Here is an 8,867-nt window from a genome sequence, read left to right as displayed (position 1 = left end):
ACATGTTGTGGCCATTTAACAACTCCTTTACCCCATCACAACCCCATCACACCAACCTCATCTGCCCTTTCTGCAGGCAGGCAGGCAAGCAAGCAAGCAAGCAGGCTGTTCACCTTCATGAAGACGTAGAAGGGGGTAAGGAGAGCAATCCCACTCTGAGCTTGTTTTCTGACATGCCAGTGACACGTGTACAGCTTTGTTATTTTTGCACCCAGATCAAAACCTCGTTCTTTTAGCTTGCTGCCAAATTCACAGAAGGCAATCAGTATTTTTCAATACACAGTGGCACAGATACCAGATGCATGGCTCACCGTGAATCACCGGCAAACCCAGAATGTTCCAAATATTAGAGTGCTGATGCAAAATATGTATTTTTTTACATCTGCAGTTTTTTGCCGCTTTCTCATCCCCAAACACAGTCCCACGCAGTCTTCTTTGCACTGCTAACATGTAGTACGTGTCAGCCATGGAGACATTAGCATTGCAGCAAGGCACAGCATACTACAACAGCCTTTATTCTAGTAAGGAGAAGGGTGTAGATTGTCACATCTGCCGGAAATTAGGCTGTAAAACACACTTGTTTTCTAAAGAGAGCCATTTCAAAATAAACCAATTTTTAAAAAAAGTCCCTGGCAAAGACAGTGTTTGCAAAAGCTTGAGATATCCAGCATTTTATTATTAGCACTCAGTCCAAAAGTGTTCGCTATAGAGATTTATGCTGAGGGCACTGAAACAATCTACAGAGAAGGGCAATAGTACCATGAATGAGAGTGCTGTAACAGCCTGCCTGCTGCATTCAGTAGATTGTTGGCAGCAGTTAGAAAAGTAACGACAGCAAGAATTGTGCTGTTCATCAAAGTGACATTTGCAAGGAAGTAAGTGGTGACAAGAGAAGGGCCAGAGGTGGGGTGCAACTCTCATGTAATGAACTGGTGGAGAAGGCAAGCAGGCTGGAGTGGAAATTAAGAGCTTTCTTGCTGTGTGGAGCACATGAGCCGTTTCATGCTCCTGTGTTTTAGCTGTGATTGTGATCAACTCAACCACAAATTAGGTTTCAGAGGCAGAGTCAGTCCTATTAACTGCCAAAAGATTTGGAGTCTGAGTCTTACCTGCCTCCCATCTCAGGTTTGATATCACGTCATCTCTGCTGACCTCTTAGGCCTCAGGACATATCTGCTTTGCCCGGGCTGTCACACAACCTGCATTTGGGACCCCACTCAAACTTTATAATGCACTGCTCCTCTAGCTAACTAAATAGAACTAACATTTGCCTGCCATCCAGGATAGGGTAGGAAAGGGTCAGGACTTGAGAGGAGAATTTTAGCTGTTTGGAAAATATACAGGTTGAAATGCTCCAGCTATTCTATTTTTTATTTTTATCCTAATCTTTAAATAATGAGCCAGCCTCTTTATGGCTTTTTTTCTTTCTAAAAATAAATGTGTTCAGGCAAACAGGGTGCGAGCTGGAAGGCTGCCTGGCTCCCAGTCCGTGCGAGGTGTGAGTCCCAGCTGAGGCTGCTGGGCTGCTGCCAGGCTACTGCAAACTGAGCGCTGGTGGCTGCCTCCAGCACTGGCTCTTTCCAGCAACAATGACATTATTTACAGCTACGTGCAGATTTCCAGATGGGTCTGGAGGGGGAAAAGCAGTAGCAGTTACACTTGCATTGACTGAAATAGTCCTTCTTAGCTTATGATCCTTGCAAAGTGCTGGATGTCTGTTGGACTTGGCAGAAAGGGGCTCGTCTGGGGACAGCAGTCCAAGGCCCTTAGCCCTGAGGGTCAGCAGTGCACTGAGGCTGCAGCCCATCTCTGTGCACACAGGAAAAAGATGTTGTTTTTTCTCTCTTTTTCAGCAAAGCTAAAATCAGCTCACAGCTTTTCCATGTTTTGCAGAAGATTGAAGTAAATTCATAACTACACCATAAAATTTAAAGCCTTGCTTTGTGTTATTAGTTCTATAAATCTCTCCCTTTTAAAAACACAGCTACATGAAAGACACACAGGACTGGACAGCTGGCTTCTAACTTCATCTGTCAGCAAGCAGCCTATTTTTTTCTGTAATATTAGAGTCACATATCACAATTTCCTTTGTCTCTCTCACTTATGGGTGGAACCATGCCACTTGGAGCAGTTCTTCTCCCAGGTGGAACAAAACATTGCAAAAACGATCTTAGAGCAGACAAACCTACTAAATGGAGTGAGTGAGTGAGGAGAAATCTTTAGTGTCTCTTCTAAGACAGGATGAATTCTTCCCTCACCTCTCCCTGATGACTATGGGAAGCTCACACACCTTCAGGTGGGTAAAGTTGGAGTCCTCAATACAGAGGCCAGGTTGCATTTGTGAAGCTCTATTAAGTATAAAAATGAAACTCTAATAAGTATAAATACTTGAATAGCAAATTACAATTATTACATTTTTCAGTGCTTTTAGGAGACCAAAGGACAGGATAACACAAAGAATATTCAAGATGTGGCCTTAAATCACCACAGTGCTGTTTAACAGACTTGGGCAGACTGCTAAATGAAGATAATAATTATCTCAGTGAGCTTCAACGTGGAGAGAAACCAAAGGCTGTGACTAATGTATAGTTGCTGCACAGAGACTAATGTCTATTCTATTCCACAAAGCTCCTAGCTAATATGTGTAACCCCAAATTCAGACCAGTTTGTGCACAGGATTTCTGAGAGATGGAGGAAGGGGAGGTACTTCTTGTTTTACTGCAAATGCAACAAACAGGGTGATGGCATAAGTCATCCTGGCAAGGCTTCTGAAAGCCAAAGGCAAAACATGATGTCAATCCCAGAGATTTCCATCAGCATCAGCGAGATTGTGATTTATTTCCCTAAAACTTCTGCCCGAGGGACAGAGGATGGTGTCCCACAGCAGGGCCTGCACCCAGTGGCTGCTGATGGGGGAATGTTTCTGGAACTGAATGAGGGAGATGAAGCCACTTTTAGAGAGTGGTTGCTAACCTCAGCTGTCTCACTTCTCACATCTAAGTCCCAGTCATTAGGATTACTTGGGCATGGCTCTGAAATGCTTTTTTCCTTTTGGAAAGTGGGGTTAAATGGAGAGAGTGCTTTGTAACTTCTGCTGGCATGTTTACGATTCACTGCCAACAAAAGTGCCATTTGCTCATCTCTCTTGGGACAGTGCTTCCTGACAACCTGAAATCATAAATGAAATGATTTTGCTCATGTCATCACCATCCCTCCCAGCCACAGCTGTGCTGCACCTACCTTATTGCACTGAGCTGATGCATGATACACTGCCAAGAGCCGAAATTCTGCCCTCTGCACAAAATAAAGCACAGACCAGCCTACCCCTTTTCAGCATAATCCTCACCAGTACAACCCAGAATGAAGCACCTTTTAAATGTCTTTCAACACTTATTATTACAAGCACAGTTTGGTGCTCCTGCTTCTCACTGCTATCTGCCCATCTTCTTCCTCTAGCCTTCAGACTTTTAGGACCAGATAACAGGCACAGGATGCTGCTTCCTCCTGTGGTAGGACAGAACAAACTCCAATACACAAGAAAAGCTCATTGTCTTGTCAGCTGTCTTTGTAGACTGCTGGCATTAGGGCAGAAATAGCCTTCAGGGGCTCAACACAGGCTATTGAGGATGAAATCACAGTCAAGAGAATAAAGTTAAACCCCATTTGCTTTGGCTATCAGTTCTGTGCATGGTTTGCACACGATACAGACACGTATATCTATATACAAAGATGTCTACTCTGAAAACACGAAGTTGGAAATAAATGCCATTTCACAAAAATACAATTTCAGTACTCTTTTGTTTTCTTTTTGTGTGTGTGTGTGTTTGATCATCATTACCTGAGTGTCTTCACATTAGTACTAGGCTGTCACAATTAGCACCAGGCCACGATTGCTCTGTGCAGTACATCAATCACTTCAGAAGAGTACAGTGCATCACCAGACTGCATAGAAGTCAGATTAGGTAGAAGGAAGGCAGAACACAATTTTCTCCAACTCCTCCTGAGCCCTCAGAGACAAGCTGTCTCTCTTTGGCATTAATCCATGTTAAGTTCCATAATCATCTATTAAACCTCGTGGGCTGAGGGTGGATGTAAGTTTAGCGTTGAAAACCAATTTGTGCTGGAAGGCATGGCTGAATCATTGCTTTTTCTCCACTGTTCCAGAACTGCTCTATGGAAGAACTGCTCTCCAAGATTCCACTTGGTGTCCTTAGTCCTTCTCTCCACTTTTCTGAAGCTTTTATACACTGGTCACTGGTTGTATCCATCTAGCATTCTAAGGAGGAATTGCTGAAACCTCCAGTCCCAAGTCCAAGCTGTGTTTCTATAGCAGCCTGGCCTGTGCCAGAGAGGAGCCTGAATGTGGGGGTATGGGCAGTACTCATGGGATAGAAATACCATGAGAAAACAAAGAGGCTCACAGATGAAAATAAGCTAAGCATTTGCATCTTTTTAAACAAGAATGAGTAGTCACAAATACTGAGCCTGTAGGCCTCACTGCATCAGAGAAACTGTTCAGCTGCAAGCAGTAAAGTTCCAGCTTCATTAAGTGACTGTTTACATACTTGTGGACTGTCCCAAATGTGCTGAAACAAGTCAGGTAGCTGAAGCTGAAGCAAACTAGCTTCATTTTGCAGTAAGGTAAGCAAAAAGCAAGTGCCTGCTCAGCAGCTCCTTAGAGATGGAGCAGCACCAAGTAAGAGTAGCCCAGTTTCTGGTGATGACAGGACATCCCAGAGGAAAATGCAGCAAGATCAAGTAGAGATATGTGAAACGCTGAGGTATTCAATTTCAGTATTTTTTGCTCTTTCTGATTATATTTTTTTCTTGTTACAGCCAAGGGATGGGAAGGCCAGCTTAAACTTTGTTGTGTGGTTTGCATTTTTTCAGGTCATCTCAGCTTTTGATTAAGAACCAGGTGACCTCATACTTCAAATACGTCCTGTAGGATACTAAGATAATTATTTAGAACTTCTTTTTTTTTAAAAAAAATGTATATATATAATTCAAAAGTTCAGGAATCATTTTTTTTAAATTAAAAATAGTTTCTGGAGTATTCCATTGTATCTGGCTCTTTTGAAAATATGGCTATTTTCAACACTTTTGTTACAGCTTCTTAAATTTGTTGTTGCTAACCAGCAGCAGCAGCAGTGTATTCCTATTAACTTGGCTCTGTTCCTGCTGCTTTATTCTACCATTGAAATATCTGCTACAGTCCTAGATAGTTGTTTTTATCTGTCAAAGTGCTGTTTACATTTTCACCTAAATTTGCTCTACTTCATTTCACATATTAATTTTTATGATTTCCATCATCCAGACACCCTTTTGCCAAGCTGACCTTTTAAGATTTATTGTACTGTAAAAATAGCACCTCACACCTCATAAACAATGTCTGTACCTCTGATTGTTAAAACAGTATTACAAATAGCACATGGAGAACCATCTATATAACTCTTGTTAAATTGTCTGTAGCAACTGAAGTGGAGATTCACCGCATGCCAGATCCTTGAACGTGTCTCTTTATGGCCTAACTGTGGCGAAGATCTTAACACATGATGGTAAGTAAGAGGAAAGGAAAGTTAGAGTGATTAAGGTTTTTATCACTGTATGTAGGCATGCCTGTTAAGGCAGAAGTCAAGAGTTCAAACAGTGTAGAAGTTATGGCTAGGATGGGTATAGTTCACGGAAAACTTAAATGTGAAAATGAATTGGTAAAATACTCCTGAGAATTTTGGAAGTGTGAATCTGCCTTCTTAGCCCTTCATGGCATCTTAGGGAGTCTCAGAAAAAGGGTTAATCTTTTCAAGTACTGCCACTGCCTTGGCAGCTTGTCTGTGTTCAGAACCTGATGGTCTGGCATAAAAGACCTGTATTCTTTTTCTGAAGCAATGAAAGTATTTCTCAACAGCCATGTCTGGTCAGATAAGATTTTGCAGACTCCAGAGTTTGAGGTGACCTGATTAGTTTAAAGCAAGGTTGTGTTCCACAGCTGAAATTGCAGAAGACAGTTCACAGCTAACCCTCCTCCATTCTGAAAGGGAACCAACACAACAGATGAGGGAAACCTTGGTTCTGCTGTAACTAGTGGAAAAATTTCCATATATTTTGATAAATTTGATCATTCTGAGATAATTTTGCAAAATTTAGAGAGAAAGCATCACCCAGAGCGTGCATTTCTACTCTACAACATGACCACTGCTGTCCAAACTGTCATCTTCAGCTGGGAAACTAAGGGGTGAGTTTCATCAGCTTAGGAAAAGCAAACTGTCCTTCTCAATTCTTCCATCAGCACTAAATTCACAGGAGCCAAGAGGGCGGGTTCTGATTAGAGTAAATATTATTTGCAGGGAGGTGCGGAATAGACAAACTTATCGTGCCTTTATGTAAACTTGCTTGAAAGAACAGCAAGCTGATTTTTCAACATCTATTTAGATACTGATACTGGTAGAGTGTGAAAATTAGTGATCTTCCCTGGAGGTTTTATTATGATTTGTGTAGCATGTTTCATGCTGAGGACATGGGATTCTATTCTGACATTCCCTGCTAAAATTCAAATAAATTAGGAAAGAACCAATGGGAATGGTGAGCTATTCCATTTCCCCATTCTGCTTCTGTGAGATCAGCATTTCTTTAGCAGATGTATATGTAAAACATGCACACATAATGCCTAATCCAAAGTATATATCTTAATGCATATACACTTGTTGGGAATTCTTTCATCTCCCTTGGTGATCTACTATTTATCAGTTCATACAGCACATATGCTTTCCTAACCCAATCTCCTCTGCCTACAGATGAAGTTGATTCCATCTGGTCTTACACTGGTGGAAATGGAAAACTGAATTATTTTGCTCTGTAACAATCCTTGCTTATATATGAAGACTATCATCACATTCCTGTGACACTTCTCTATTCCACAATACATAGAGATAATTCTTCCATTTTTTTCTAAGGCATTGAGGAATTTTAAGAGTATTGTTATTTTATTTTTCGCCTCTAAACTGTTTCTCATTTGTTTAGAGCATTAAGTGAAACACCCAAAACAAAATATCCGTGCTACAGCATCAAATCCATTACATAAATTAAAGTGTATACAGGAAATGAAAAGTAGAATGACTTGCATTGAAAATAAAATTATTTCAAAATGCCATTATTTATTGCTATCACAATTCTCACAAGGAGAAAGGAAATCTTTCACAAATGGATCCACTGCCAGTACTACTTAATATATTTCCATCAGAGATGATTAATAAAATAGTTATCCTGTTTTTTCTTTGTCTTCTTACTGTTCCAGTCCGAATGAACCTTCCATGGCATCAGTTTGGACCAGCACTGTTATTTGGCTCCTGCTGAGGAAAAAGGACCAGCCTCATTGGCGACTCTTTAATCCTGATTTATTTTCTGCCCTAAGCGTCTTTCAGGTATTGTAGTTTTGCAAAGACAGACAGAAATGCAACATCTCTCCATTTAATATCTGACTGTCTTCCAATAGTCTGCTGGGGGATCAGGTTCACGTCTCCAGGCAGCTGGGGCTGACTGGCACCTGGTAGAACAAAGCAGCAAGGAAAATTGAACACAGTGTCCTCCCAAACAATAATTGCTGTTCAAGATGAGGGCAGATTCTCTCTGATTATTAGAATATGTAACTGGAGCAAGAGATATGTCCTTCCTTTTCTGGGCTAACACTTATTCTGCCTGCCAAGTAGGACATTTAGCTTGAGGTTATTGATAGCAAGAAGGAAATTTTCATTTCCCTTTATGTAAAGATATTCTGTTGTAAAACTGAGACTTTGAAATATGCAAAGGAGGTTTATGTGCAATGGGACAGAAGAATTCTCCAGCTGTAGAATTGGCTGCAGTTACGAAATAGGAAGTGCTTGTTTTAAAGTGTGTGAGACACTGTGCTGGCTTGCAGCATAAATTATGCATCTTCCCCTTCCTGCAGGCCTGCACTGTGTGTTCATGACTGAACACACAGTCCTTGGCCACAGTGGAAAGAAACTGTCTGGATAACAAAGGAAATGGAAGATTTGCTACTAAGCAGAACAGCCATCTCTCACTGAGCCAGTTGTCCTCAGTGACATCAGAGTGTGCTGTTAGGATGGATGTGGTGACATTCATGAGGAAGGAGCACTATCAAAAAAAAAAACCAGTTCTCAATTTCTGAAAGCCCATCTCAAGTAATTATCATCCCAGTAGATGAAGGGCAAAAAGAAAAAAGCAAGCATTTTCAGAGAAATGAAGATAAGTCCACCTCTGGAAAAGATTTCTTTACCGTTGTTTCATTCCAAACAGAATGAATCTTTTTGACATTGTGTTCAGATTTACTCACTCTGTGCTTCTCTTCCTCTCCTATATATTTGCACCATTGATTCTAAGGAAGATTTAAAAGCTTGTTTAAATTCCAACTTCATGTATGATTCTCACTAATACCATGCAAACATGCACTCAAGCTCAGACCCAATGTCCTGAGCACCTGAGACTCAGGGCACTCTGAAGGATGCTTTTGAGTGGTTGCTTAACAGACTGCGCTGGGGCTTTTGCACTGAGGGGTGGAAGGAAAAGCTCACAGCTGAATTTGACACAGCTACTGAGAGAAAATTTGACCCAGAAGAAAAGTAACCCCAGCACAGACCTTGTGTCAGCTGGCAACATGGCTGGACAGTGACTGCAGTGACTGCAGACAGAGCATGGAAATTCCCTCTGCTCTTGCTGGTAATGTACAAGTGTCTTTGTGCTCTCTGATGTGCAAAATGCAAACACATGATTTTTCCCTTTGCTTTCTACCACTAACCATGCAGAATATTGGAAGCAATCTTCTCCTCAAATGAGTATTATTTCCTGTACCATCTCTTTAAATAAGTACA

The sequence above is a fragment of the Phasianus colchicus genome, chromosome 6 (assembly GCF_987193195.1).
Source record: "Phasianus colchicus chromosome 6, bPhaCol1.hap1.1, whole genome shotgun sequence".
In the NCBI taxonomy this organism is placed as follows: domain Eukaryota; kingdom Metazoa; phylum Chordata; class Aves; order Galliformes; family Phasianidae; genus Phasianus; species Phasianus colchicus.
The sequence above is the reverse complement of the archived record's forward strand: the minus strand, read 5'-3'. Positions refer to the sequence as shown.